The 14,402-nt window shown below is 40.8% G+C and overlaps 1 protein-coding gene across 5 annotated transcripts in view; it reads right to left on the reverse strand.

Annotated features, from left to right (window-relative positions):
• The window catches only part of SERTAD2 (SERTA domain containing 2), a 115,665-nt gene that overhangs the window by 25,589 nt on the left and 75,674 nt on the right, over positions 1-14,402 (reverse strand). The window lies entirely within an intron of this gene.

Raw genomic sequence — 14,402 nt, forward strand, 5'->3', positions numbered from 1 at the left:
AAGCTGGTTATATAAACTGAGAAACAAAGACTTTAAAACAGTTTTACACTTTAATTTTTCTTTCTCCCTTATTACATTTTATCTTTCCAGTTCCACTTGAAATACTAGTAATAATCATCCACGTATACACCTTGAAACTATTGGTCTTCGGGAAAAAAAAAGAAAATAAACATTTCAGTTATTGAAACATATTGTATGCGGCCAGCTAGGCTAAATAATCTCTTTATGGAAAATATAGACATCCTTCCTGAACCTGGACTTCTCATTCACTGACGACTGAAAACTGTTAACTTAAAAAAAATTTTTTTAATGTTTTATTTATTTTTGAGACAGAGAGAGACAGAGCATGAATGGGGGAGGGGCAGAGAGAGAGGGAGACACAGAATCTGAAGCAGGCTCCAGGCTCTGAGCAGTCAGCACAGAGCCCGACGCGGGGCTCGAACTCACGAACCGTTAGATCATGACCTGAGCCGAAGTCGGATGCTTAACCGACTGAGCCACCCAGGCACCCCTGAAAACTGTTAACTTTAAAATAAACTTCTGGGTGTCACATCACCTCATTGATTACCAAGGAGTCATACGGGACAGAAGGATTTGGAAACCTCAACACTCTAGAGAAGGTGGCACAGACAGGTTCAGTACTTTGCAGCCACTAGCAATTTAAAAGGTCACTGTGCCAATGGAACATGTTAACACATCCACTTCTGCAGACTCCCCCTCCACCTCTTCCTCCACCTACTTTTGTCAGGTCTTTTCCCCCGTTTCTCCCTGAAGTCATGGTTCATTCGCACAAGCAGATCTTCAACTCCAGTGAAGGGCTGCTTTTGCAAAGCTTCCTTAATTATTATGGGACTGCTCTGCATTGACAGCCCCTTATGTTCTGAGAGAAGGTTATTCTTCTGTTAGAGATATGCCTTCTTCCCTTTTAAAAAATCTGGCAATATTTAAATATTTAAAATATCTTAATGATAATATTTGAAGAAAATGCTTTTAAAACCTTTTTTTCCCCTAACATTGTTCATTAGTCCCTTCTCACCATTGCTAGGAAAAAAAATGGCTTCTGCTGGGCATTACTTTCCTTCTTATTTCATTTGCCACTATTTTCCACTAAAATCGTCAGATAGGGACGCCTGGGTGGATGAGTTGGTTGAGCTGAGCATTCCAATCTTCATCTCAGGTCACGATCTCACAATCCATGGGTTCGAGCCCTGCACCAGGCTCTATGCTGACAGGGAGAAGCCTGCTTGGGATTCTCTCTCTCCCTCTCTCTCTGCTCCTCCCCTGCCTGTTCTCTCTGTCTCTCTCTCTCTCTCTCTCTCTCTCAAAATAAACAAATAAACTTAAAAAAAAAACCTTCTGATAAACTGCGAGGTCCAATTTGGAGCAGCCCTTCTTAAGAGACTACAGCTCTCACCCTCTCCTCAGGTGGAAACTACTGGTAACAACTCTATGTTTCCTTCCTGCTAGATGCTGCTCCACTAGGACTGGTGGTGGCTTCTCATAAGCATCTCTTATTGTCCTCTGTTCCCCACACAGCACTACCCTCTCGAGGGCCTCTCCGTGTCGACTCTGTACTTCCTGTCTATAAACCATTCTCCCTTCTTGAGCACTTCATACTCTTCTCAAGACACTCAGCATCACCGGCACCCACAGAAAGCGTCAATGAATGTTTGAGACCGCACAGCCTCCAGACCTTCCCTGTCCTCGGGAACCAGTCTGAGGGGGACGATGAGTCCCGGAGTAGGAGTTTGAAGATCTTGTACAAATAAATCACTTAATTATGACTGACTGTTTAGTGTCTTAATCTCCCATGTCACAGGTTTAGGGTCAGCCCCAGTTCCAGGGAAAACAGCACAGGTTGTTTGTTGGTCGGGAGATCTGGGGTCTAGTTCCTCAGCCACAGCCAGCCGTGAGGCTGAATCAGACGCTTAGCATCATGGGGCCTGCTTTCACACCCTTCAAAAGGAGGTGCTCAGGGTCAACGATTTCTGTAGCCCCTTCCCAGAGCTAGGAGACTATAAAAAAGTGATTACAATGTAGACTACCCCCATAGGGGAGTTTTAGACTCAAATGAGATAACCTGCTCAAACTGGAAGAATATAAAACCAACTTCACATTCACAAATTTCCAAAAGAAAGGAGAAGTACAAATAATGATAATATACTCCATTCAACAGAATATGTTCTTGGAATCATTTTCCTATCTAGAAGACAGATTTGAGCAATCTATCCACATTCTCCTGGATTTGTTACCCGTTATGGTTCAAGTCACCCCGCCCCCAACCCCAACGTTTGGATAGAAGCAGGATGGTTTATAAGGCATTTTCATACGGATTTACTTGTCCGCTCTTCAAAACACCTTCCCTGTGCCACAGGCAGGACAGGTCCTCCTTCCCACGTCTTACAGAGGAGTAAACAGAGGCTTGGAGATGAACCAGCCAATTGAACTCCTTTATCAAGCTGACTCCCAGGGACAAAGAAGGTCTGGAGGCTGTGATTCCTAACATTCACTGAAATTGTGGAAGCCAGGAAAGACGCAAGCTGAGTGTCTTGAGAAGAGTATGAAGTGCTCAAGGAGGGAGACTGGGTTATAGGCAGGAAGTACAGAGTCGACGTGCAGAGATCACCAGGAGGGTAGTGCTGTGCCAGGAGCTGGACACCACTTTGCTTCGACCCTATACTAGAGTCATAAAATAACAACAATTCTACGTCTTACCCAAAGAACCCCAACCCTGCTTGTCAGCTTTGTTAGCATCCCCTTTTAGCCCACAAAAGTAATACCCCATAAACAACACAACAGAAAAGAAAGAAAACTCATCACACCATTCAGTCCCCTCACTCATGTTTACTGCTTTGTCTAGAACCTGACACGGCAGATATTTGTTAAGTTTTCACTGAATGAATAATTTAAGGAATGCTGAAGTGTTTATACCCAGTTTCATAAAGTCAAGGGGTTAATCTTTCCTGCTGTGAGCAATATAATATTGTCCTTGTAACTGCTTTTCAGCAATTCTAAAATATGCATTTGGGTTTAACATAGCTAAAAGGACTAATGGGCACTCACAAAGTACTATTAATCTATACAGTCTCACGACTGGGGAAGTAACCTCGCAGATAAATTACTGCTGAAATTCCACCATTCTGTATTCTTTACAAAGGTTTTCTCTTCCTACTTACTTTAAGAAATAAAAGTCTTGGTCAAATGGTATTTAAAACCACAGCAGCATTTGATAATTATGGGGGAGAAAAGACTTGCCTATGCAAATTTTCCAGTGATTACCTGGATGGTTCAAATGACCACTTCTCACTGGCACCTTCCTGCCCTCTTGGTCATGGAATATAAAAAAAATATGCCAATAACCAAATATGTTATGAACATCATCAACCAATATTAACTTCCAGGAAAACTTGGTAAGACGATGACAGCAAAAGTAATTGGTTTTAACAGTATTACTCTAATGCTGGCCATCTTTTATGTTTCAAAACCAAGCATTTATATGACTGGCTAGACTAAATTCTCTTTTCTGCTATATACATGGTCTCATATCTGTTGTAGAAACTATCTAGGATTGTGTACCTTTAAATCACCTATGAATAAAGAAGTCACTTAGGAAAATGATGGTAATTTGGGGAATGTAAATAATATACTTAATCCATTTTTGAAGTCCCAGCTATGAAAATTCTACCCTGAGAAGTTAAAAAATTTCCAAGCTTTAATGTGTAGAGATGCCCAGGAAATGCCTCCAAGTTCAGGCTATGAGGCATCATTAGAAAAGAAACATGTTGACAGAGAACCCAGCTTCAATGGAAACACAGTATACAACTAAAAATGAATCCACTTGTTTGACCTTTGAATTTTTTTTATTGGATTTTCTGGAAGAGGCAACACCTAGGTAAAATGGTGTAGACCTTATCTTTTCTTTTAGTCACCAATGTAGAAGTTTTTATTAAGTTTATTAAAGTTTTTTTTTTCAAGTTTATTCTGTTGCCAGAATAAACAGTAAAAGACTTTTTCAAAATTATCAAACTGTCCAATCATACCGGTCCCTTGCTTTAAATTGAAAAAAGGTTGTATTTTTAAGTTACAAGGTTTTTTAATTTAAAATTTCAGAAACACACAGAGTGAAGTCGAAGTAGGAAGACGTAAAGCAAGCATCCCAGCTAAACACTAACACATTAGATACCCTGGTGTCACCAGTCAATTGTTTTGCTAAACATGCTTTAAATATTGAACCAAAAATTTAATCTTGCTAAGTAACATTTGTTTCAAAACTGTTTTCTCAGAGAAGTCTTGTTTGAGTTATATGAAACTCCTTAAATGGACAATTATCAGAGAAACTGGCTTTTAAGGGGAAAATAATAGTGTGAATGAGCTATATGTAACTTCCCTTTTTAAAAACAGAAGTTGAATCTGTGTGACACCAAATTTAGAAAGGAGAATGAGAGAATATCATCTATAGTATAGACGCCCATTGCTGTTCTGTTCTGTTACAAATTACACGCTACGAACTTGAGTTTGCTCAAACAATACATACATCTAATCATTCCTAAAAACGATTCTCTTAAGAGAAAAACATAAATGTGAAAGGATTACATCAAATAAAAAAACTCACTTAAAAAGGGCCAGATTCCCTGACTTTCACTAATTATTCATTTGGCCTCATTACACACGGCAGCACAGTCCATCCTAGCACTAGCTTTTGTGGGAATAATACTGGTAATTTCAGCACCATTTATATTTCCTTTTAACTTCATTTTAGGAATTAAGACCCAAATTACAAAAAGGTTGACAAAAATTGTAATGCATCAGATGTTCATTTTCAATCCATTCTCATTTGTTACCACTTTAGAACCGTTAAACATCATACTTCTAGTTTTTGTGATAAAAAAAAATAACAGCTATAAAGACTTCGGATTTACTATTTTCACATCCGGCCAAAAATGAAAAGTGAGAAAACAGAAATCTTTCCAAAAGTTCATCAGATGAAAAGAACAGAATTAATGGGGAACTATACCACTTATGAACAAGAATACTTAATACTTTATAAATATCACTTCTCTCTCCCCTCAACTCATCAATAAATTATATGCAATTCCAATTTAAATACCCCTTTTCTTTTCATGGAACTTGGTAAGCAAATCCAGAAATCATCTGGAATAGCAAAGAGCAAAAGATAGCTGTAGTAAGTTTAAAGAACAAAATGGGGGATGCGTCCTGTCAGATACCGAGGCTTATTATAAATTACTAGTAATTAAGAGAGTGCTGTGTCATAGGGATAGATAAATAGATCAACAGAACAGAATTGACAAGTGCAGAAACAGACCCACGCATATAAGAAAGTGTATAATATGACAGGTCTGATATTACAGATCTGGGGGAAAGAGCAGATTATTCAATAAATAGATAAGGGCCACTTGATTAACTGCATGGAAAATAAAATTAAGTACCTAATATCTTTCCAAAACATATATTCTGGTGGACTAAATCTAAATACGTAAAACAAAACTTTAAAACTTTTAAGGAGAGGGGCGTCTGGGTGGCTCAGTCGATTAAGCATCTGACTCTTGATTTTGGCTCAGGTCACAATCTCATGGTTCGTGAGATCAAGCCCCACATCGGGCTTCACGGTGACAGCATGCGAGCCTGCTTGGGATTTTTCTCTCTCCTTCTCTCTCTGCCCCTACCCCATTTGTGCGCTCGCTCGCTCTCTCTCTCTCTCAAAATAAACATTTTTTAAAAATAAATAAAACTTTTCTTAATAAACTTTTTTAAAGTCTTTATTTATTTATTTTGAGAGAGACAGAGACAACACGAGTGGGGAGGGGCAGAGAGAGAATCCCAAGCAGGCTCTGCATTGCCAGTGCTGAGCCCCACGTGGGGCTCGAACTCATGACCATGACCTGAGCTGAAATCAGGAGTCAGACACTTAACTGACTGAGCTACCCAGGCACCCCAATAAATAAAACTTTTAAGGAGAGAATATAGGAGAATATGTTTATGGCCTCAGGATAAAGAATGTGAGATTATGGTCTGATTGCTAAGATTCAGACTCACTTGCTTTTGCTTCGCTCTGTGCCTTGAAATGTTGACCCCCTCGGGACTAAGCTCTTTCACCAACTAGCTGCCAGCTGGATTCAGCAAAAGCAAGGCACCAGAAGGAGGCCAGTGGGTCAGAGGGGAAAGAGGCTTGGGTGTTTCTTTCGTGACCCTTCCTGCTTTGAGCCCCTGTCATGGGCTCAAAGGGAGTATCCATCCCTCCACACCCACAGCTTCTGCGGTGGCCCCCTTCTCCAGGATATCAACTCTGCCGAATTCAAGCAATACCATTTCCTCCCCTTCTCTCAGATCTAAGGACAGGAACAGCTTCCTACTGTTGTTGGTCTTCCATGCCTCAACTTTTGTCACATCTCTGTAAAAAGTCCCTTTAATAAGTCTCGTAAGTTGTATCATTTGAATGAAATTGTTTCCTGCCGAGATTTTGACTACTCAGAAACTAGACACCCAGTGCAGAAACCGTAAAGAAAAAGATCAATAATGTGATTACATTAAACTTAAACACCTATTAAACAAAATACACTACAAACAAAATAAAGGGAAGCTAAAGGCTGTGGAATGACATATGTGATTCATATAATCAACAAACGATTAGTATCCAGAATAAAGAGCTTTTCTGAATCAAGTTTTTAGAAGTCCTAAAACCCAACAGAAAAGTGGGTTAAAGAGGAAAGAAACTTAAATGTCCAACAAACATGTGAAAAGATAACTCAATCTCATCGGTAATAAGAAAAATGCAAATTACAAAAAGATAGTTCACAGCTATCAGATTGACTGTTTTGGAGATAATCTGACATGAACTAGTAAAGTTGGAGATGCATCCACTCTACCCACAGACATGCAGTCTCTCTTACTGGGGTGCCATGAAAAAAATAAGCCCTACAGAAAATGATTCAAGTGCCTATTTCCTCAGTTCTCCCATGGATGGTATACAGTTAAAAACCAGTCGTGTGTTGGTAAATGTTCACCAACTGGCTGGGTCGATGCGGAAAGAAGCCTTTATCTGTAGCATGTACTGATTTCTGTGGTGTAAACAGCCCCATCATGGCTGATTTGAAGCCTCCCAAATGAACTCAAGAATTAGAAAGGGATTCACACGATCGCTCTCAGGGGCAGGTGTCAGTCCCTAACTCCAGCCCAAACACAGGAATCATTCTAGATTTACAGGAAGGAAGTTAATTCATTACATATAATGGATGTCTTAGGGTACTGGGGCTTAATTCTCTGGAGGAATTCTGGATGAGAAGAGCTGAATCTAGAATCTTAGAGAAACTCTTGTTTTTATCCCCCATGAAAACATAGAAGAGTATTTGTAGCTGCTTTGCTTATAACAGCTAAAAATTGGAAACAACCTTAATGTTCACCAAGGTAAGAGTAAACTGATACACTTGAAAACTATAGTGGTTAAGAAGTAATAAAGGTACCTATATCAACGTGGCTAAATCTTAAAAAAACATAATGCTGAGTAAAACAAAGCAAGCTGTTAAACATGTACAGTATAATCTCACTATATAAAATCTTTTAACACATGTAAAATATGGCTATACATTGTTTACAAATACATAGGCATGCAATTACAGAATAAAAACATTAGAGATAAAAAAACGTTTAGGAAAGTGGTTACCTCTGGTAAACAGAGGAGGGAAATGGAATCAGGGAGAGACACACAGGTGGCTTCTCTTTTATCTATAATGTTTAATTTCTTTTTTACAAACATGAAAAGCCAAGTAAGTATGTTGGAATACACAGTGTGAATTTATTGATTTAGATTTCATCAGGTTAAAAAAATAAACCTTATTTTCTTTCTTCCTTATGGTCCCCATGAAGTAGAACTTCAGAAGTTTTTCTCCCACAATTTCTTAATCTCTATTAATAAAGCATTGAGCAGTATTTATATTTAATGTATTTATTCATTCCCCATTATTTCAGTAATAACTTATTCCTTACACTCATTTTGATATATTATCCTTCTCTCTCTCCTAATAACAGACTGTAAAATCCAATGATGACTCTACAGTAACCTAAAGTTCTTAACAGGAAGCCCAGCTGACAGGTCAACTGTAAGAGAATAACTGGGATAAAGTCCATGTATTTCTCACCCAACAGGCTAACTTCTATCATGCTAGAAAAGATCAAAGTTTCCTCACAAAATAGGAAGGCTTGTTACTTGATTAATATGCCAAATAATGCATTTAGCACTAAAAAGTGAAATCGTGTGCACGTATGTGTCTGTGCATTCTAAAACAACGGAAACACACTTTCCCCATGAAATAAATATCTCTCACTTGGTGTTGAGGTGACCACTGGCTGCTATACCAAATGCATTTTGATTCTTTCTTATTTTGTGTCTCTCCACATAGGCATAGAAATAAAGCCCACATGCTCTCCTGACCTTTGGGGACATGATGTTGTCTCAGTGCATGGGTAATGTGACTTTTTTCAGAGATTGTCTTGAAATAAGCCTATGTTTTAAATACACACTTTTCTGCGTGCTAGCAGGCATTCTGAAGCTAGGTGGTTCTAAATAAAGAACTCTAGTCAACAACAGGAAATAACTCCCACAGAAAAAAGGGGCAGAATACAAACTCTCACCAACTCTTGTACACAGTTCACAACGGCCTTTTGTTCTGTGCACATTAAGCCTGAAATCTTTACTTTTCAGAGCATGTCTGGGCCTTTGCAGAGCAATTAAACCTTTCTTTTCCATTTGCTGGTGTCCTTGCCTTCTTCTCTCCGAGGAAGTTAACCTTACAACTAACTTCTTACTGTGAGGTAGCAGATCAGAAAACGGAACAGCTTCTATTCTGAAACTTAGTTGTTTTTTTTTTTTTTTAATGGAGCTTCTCATGGGGAAAAAAAAATCAATTCTCAGTTTAAAACTCACTTTTCCTTCTAAGACATACAGTACTGCATAAACACACACATATGTGTTCTAAAAGAATAGATTCATCTACAATATGTGTTTCTAAATCTATCAACAAGGATATATCATATCCACCCATAAGTCTAGCTTGATGGGTTATTAACACTTTGTTAGCGACATTTCAGCAAATCAGTGCAACTGGGAGATGAATTTATATTCTAGTCAAAGGTTTCCATCTTGAGTCTTTTGTAAAAAATTGGGAGAAAAATCCAGACCCCAGGCTAACCAAATAAAAAGATATCTGAATGATAAGTTTTTCAAAGTCAAAGTGACTGCTACTGGAATGGGTTGGTGGCATTCAACTCTAGGACAACACAGGTATTCCTGACAAGAAAACCAGTCCAAGGAAAACAGCTTAAATATGACTACAAACTGCTATTTCTTCCCTCTCGTCTACACCCAGCCTTGCCCTCTCCACTGGCTCCTTCCTGAAGTCAATAAATTATGGACCCAACACTCTCTGTCTTCAGTTTTAAAGCAAGAAGTAATCTTTCTGTGCTTCAGTGCTGCAGGGAGACCAGTAGCTGCTCCTGTCTCTACCCTTCACTGCTTTAGCCCCTCCTCCTTCCTCTGGCGTCTGCAGGACACTACTGACCACCCCTAGAAAAGAGCACCCAGTGCCCTCTAAGCACCAAGGCCAATGGACACTCTTCCCAGTTCCTCACATTACTGAGCGCCTCGGTAGCATTTGACATTACTGACCACCTCCAACCATCTCTTTCAGTGAGTTTGGTTAAACTATAGCCTGCTGGTTCTTATCTCTCTGGACACTTAGAGTTTCCTTTGCTGGCTCCCCTTCGTCTGACCTCCCTATAAACCTATAGTTCTTGACTTTTTTCCAAAATCACCGCCAGTTGCAATTTGGGACCATAGAGGGTAATTGAGGTGAGTGGGGAATGGGGGTGGTTGGTTAGGATATCAGAATCTTCAGGAAAATGTGAAGACACGAGTGTTTTGAGAACATTCTGCCCACTGATAATCACTATCCAAATGTTTGTATTCCCTATGGTCTTCTTTTTGCTCCTTCTTCTCTTCTCATCCTATAAACTCCCCCCAGGCAACCTCACCCACTCTCAGGGCATCTATATGCTAATGATTCACAAACCATTAACCACATTCCAGACCTTTCTCTTTGAGCTTCATATCTGACCTTTATGGAGAGAGAGACCATATATCCCAGTTTGTCAGGGTCATTCCTAGTTTATGCTTGTCATGGCATAATTACTAATAGCACCCTGTTTCAATCTCAAAACGGTCCTGGTTTGAACAATAAAAGTATATAATCAGCCTATTTCTATCCCATTGCCTATTAGGCATCTCCACTGGGTACCATAAAGGCACCTCCAAGTCACAGCACACCTGACATTGTCCTGATCGTATTTTCCTTAAATCTGCACCTCCTCTTGAATGCCTAAGAATGGTTAAGTTACCAACAAGGTACCCCTGGTGTCTAGGTTGGAAATCTAAGATTCAAAGTATCTTCCCTCTCTCTTTCCCTCGCATTTAACCAGACATAGAGTCCTGCCAATTTTCCCTCTTAAATACATTTCAAATATGTCCCTTCCTCTCCATTTTTCCCATCACTGCCCTAGTCAAGACCCTAATCATCTTTGGTTTTGATTACGGCAACAATCCATCTCCCTACTTCCAGTCTTGAATATTCCCCCTCTAATCCATCTGCACCACCTGCTGCACGACTGGTAGCACACGAGGTACTAAAAATACAAAATGAACAAGAGATGCTCCCACCAAGTTCACGGGAAAAACTAACTCATCGATGTGATGCAGTGGGTTATGTGGTGATAGAGACACAGAGTGACAATGGACACATATGCGTGGCCACAGAGCCTGGCCAGTGTGAAAGCCATGGTGTCGGTTTTAAGACAAACGGGGATTAGTCAAGGTCATTAGCAGCAGAGACAGGGAGGTGAGAAACAGCAGTGGATATGGGTACAGATCCGAAGTTTAAATTGCAAGCAAGAAGTAGCTACATACAAGACTAAGGAGTTCAGCTGGGCATGTCTAGGAAGGCCTTGGGTGCCACATTAAAGAGTTTGGACTTTATATTCCGAAGGCAATGAGGGATCATTAAAATATTTTCCGTGAGAGAGTGGCATCATCTGACTTTTATTTTTGGACATTAATTCTACATCTATTCCTGAATTTGACAGAACAATCTTAAAAGTTATTTATAATAACCAACAAATGAAGAAAAATAAGTTTTATATAAGATGTTAAAAAGCTGTAATAATAGAGTTGGATTCTGACAAAAGAAAAATACAAATGGATGTGCACTGAAAAACTTGAGGGGCGCCTGGGGGGCTCAGTTCGTTGAGCGTCCAACTCCTCAGTTTGGCTGAGGCCATGGTCTCGCAGCTCGTGAGTTCGAGCCCTGCATCGGGCTCTACAGTGACAGCGTGGAGACTGCTTGGGATTCTCTCTCTCCCTCTCTTTGCCCCTCCCCTAAACGTGCTCACGCTTTCTCCCTCTCTCTCTCTCCTCTCTCTCAAAATAAACTTAAAAAACGAAAAGAAAAACTTGAAACACGCCACAGTATAAAGACATTATAACATTGAAAGAAATTACAGATGAACAATTGATCTGAAAGGTAGACAAGACCTTTCCAAACACAAAGCAAAAGAAGAAACATAGAGTTAAAATGATTATACTACAAAACTATATACCAAGAAGCGCCATAAGCAAAATTAAAAGAAAAATGACAAACTAGGAAAAATATCTGTAACACAGTTAACAAAGACTTAGTAACCTGATAGCCAAACAAGTACTTATGAACCAATTAGAAAAACATCAATATCGGGACACCTGGGTGGCTCAGTTGGTTAGGCATCGGACTCTTGATTTTGGCTCAGGTCGTAATCTCATGGTTTGTGGGATTGAGCCCTTTGTACAGCCCTGCATTGGGCTCTGTGCTGACAGCGTGGAGCCTACTTGAGATTCTCCCCGCCCCCTCTTCCTTTCTCTCTGCCCCTCCCTTGCTCTTTCAAGCTCTCTGGTGTGCTCTCTCTCTCTCAAAATAAATAAATAAACTTAAAAAAAAAGGGGGGGGAGGGCACCTGGGTGGCTCAGTAGGTTGAGCATCCGACTTCGGCTCAGGTCATGATCTCACGGTTCACGGGTTTCAGCCCAGCACTGGGCTTGCTGCTGTAAGCGAAGAGTCTGCTTCAGATCTTTTGTCCCCCCCCCCCCACCCCTTCTCCACTCATGCTCTCTCAGAAATGAATAACATTAAAAAAGAATAAGAAAGAAAAACACCAATACTAAATTAGAAAAACACTGACGCTAAATTAGAAAAATGAGCAAAGGATATAAGCTAATGGTCACCAAAAGAAGAAATGCATGAAAAAACCAAATACAAATTCATCTAATCAAAGTAATATAAATTAAAAGGAAATATGATTGCCACATCCCAAGCTGACTACAGATGTGTTAACCCTGATTACAATGTGCGGGCACAGTGGGCTGGGATGCCAGAGCCACTGATGAAAGTGTGACTGGATTCAACCTTGAGAAGACAGGGTTTGGTCATGGGTATGAAGAGCCTTTTAAAATATCCATATGCCGGGGGCACCTGGGTGGCTTAGTTGGTTAAGCGTCCAACTTCAGCTCAGGTCATGATCTCACGGTTTGTGAGTCCGAGCCCCGCGTCAGGCTCTGTGTTGACAGCTCAAAGCCTGGAGCCTGCTTTGGATTCTGTGTCTCCCTCTCTCTCTGCCCTTCCCCCACTCACACCCTGTCTGTCTGTCTGTCTCTCTGTCTCAAAATAAATAAACGCAATAATTAAAAAATATATATATCAATATGCTGTAATGTAGTCTTTTCATTTCTAGGAATTTACTCCTTAAAACTAATCAGAGCTGCGCATAAAAATTGTATTCATTCAACAACTATTTATTGAATGCCTACTGTGCCCTAGGTTCTGGGACTTGGGAATGTGGCAACAAACAAAACCCGCAACAATCCCTGTTCTCATGGCTCTTACATGCTAGTGAGAGGAAAGAGAAAACACAATAAATTAGTAAATTATATGGCATGTTAGAAATTAAGTGCTATACGGAAAAATAAAACAGGAAGGAAAGCTGGGGAATGTGTGCCTGGGCGTGTGTGTTGGGGGGGGTGGGCGGGTGATTTTGAAGAGGTGGTTAAGAAAGCCTGCTGAGAAGATGACAAGAAGTAAAGACCTGAAGGAGGTAAGAACTGAAGCCCAGCACAAGATTTTTCCCAGCAGAGGGAAGAGAAAATACTAGCAGTGGGGAGCATGCCCGAGGGCTCCATGTCAATAAGGAAAGGAGGGGCGGGTGAGCGAGTGGAGGAGGAAGTGAAGGGGAGAGTGGAAGGAGAGGAGGTATGAGAAGGGGGCAGGTTGTGGAGGGCCTTAATAAGCCAACGCAACGACTTTGGCTTTTACCCTGAGTAAGAGGGGAAGCAATTATTGCAATAGTCTTGTCGCCTGTGTATTCTCGAGACAGTGGCCAATGATCCTTTTAAAACAAAAGTCAGGTCATGTCCTCCTCTCCTCTCGCAAAACCCTCCAATGATGGTGATTGTGTTGTAATGATTGATCTGCTGAGTGTTGCTTTGTGTTTTGAATCTCTTCAAGTGTGCCAAAAGCTCTAGCATTTGAGAACGTGCCACCAAAATCAAACAACCGAGAAGCAGTTGTGTAACCAGTGGGTGTAATGGTTAAGGGCTTGAGCTTTACAGTTAAGACAGACCTGCCACTTAGGAGCTTTCCACCAATGAACCCTGGGCATGTTTCTCAATCTCTGATTCTTAACTGTAAAAACAGGGGAAATATTATCAACTCCATGGTGTCACAAAGATTAAATAAGACAATGCATTTATTTCTCAAAGTGAAGGGTGGGACATGAGATGATTTAAAAGGACGAAGAACTGGCACTAAAGGGTCATTTTGGAGGACAGAGGTCACAGCTAGGTTAAGAGGGGAGTGTCGTTTGAGGGGATGTACGAGGAGGAGGAGAACTCAAGGATTCTCGCTGCCTCCCATGTTACTGGAGGTGGGCAGGTGATGCGGTTTTGGCTAGTGGGCTGTAAGGGGAAGTCAGTCTGCTGGGAGCTCTGGGGAAGAATTTTACCACCCTGACTAAAAAGTGAGGGGCACACAGGCCTGCAGAGAGAGCTCTCTCTCCCCTTCCTGGCTGTGTGAGGATGCGGTGTCTTCCAGTGTACAGAGTTTAAGGAGGCTAAGGACAAAAGTTCAACGCACTGAGGGTGGTGGGGTAGAGGTTGAAGTGGAGCCTGGGCTCTTGATGACGTCACTGAGCTGAAGAGAACAACCAAAGGGCGCTTGGGTGGCTCAGTCAGTTAAGTGCTTGACTTCGGCTCAGGTCATGGTCTCATGGCCCATGAGTTCAAGCCCCGTGTCGGGCTCTGTGCTGACAGCTCA

Source organism: Panthera leo, chromosome A3 (assembly GCF_018350215.1).
Source record: "Panthera leo isolate Ple1 chromosome A3, P.leo_Ple1_pat1.1, whole genome shotgun sequence".
NCBI lineage: Eukaryota > Metazoa > Chordata > Mammalia > Carnivora > Felidae > Panthera > Panthera leo.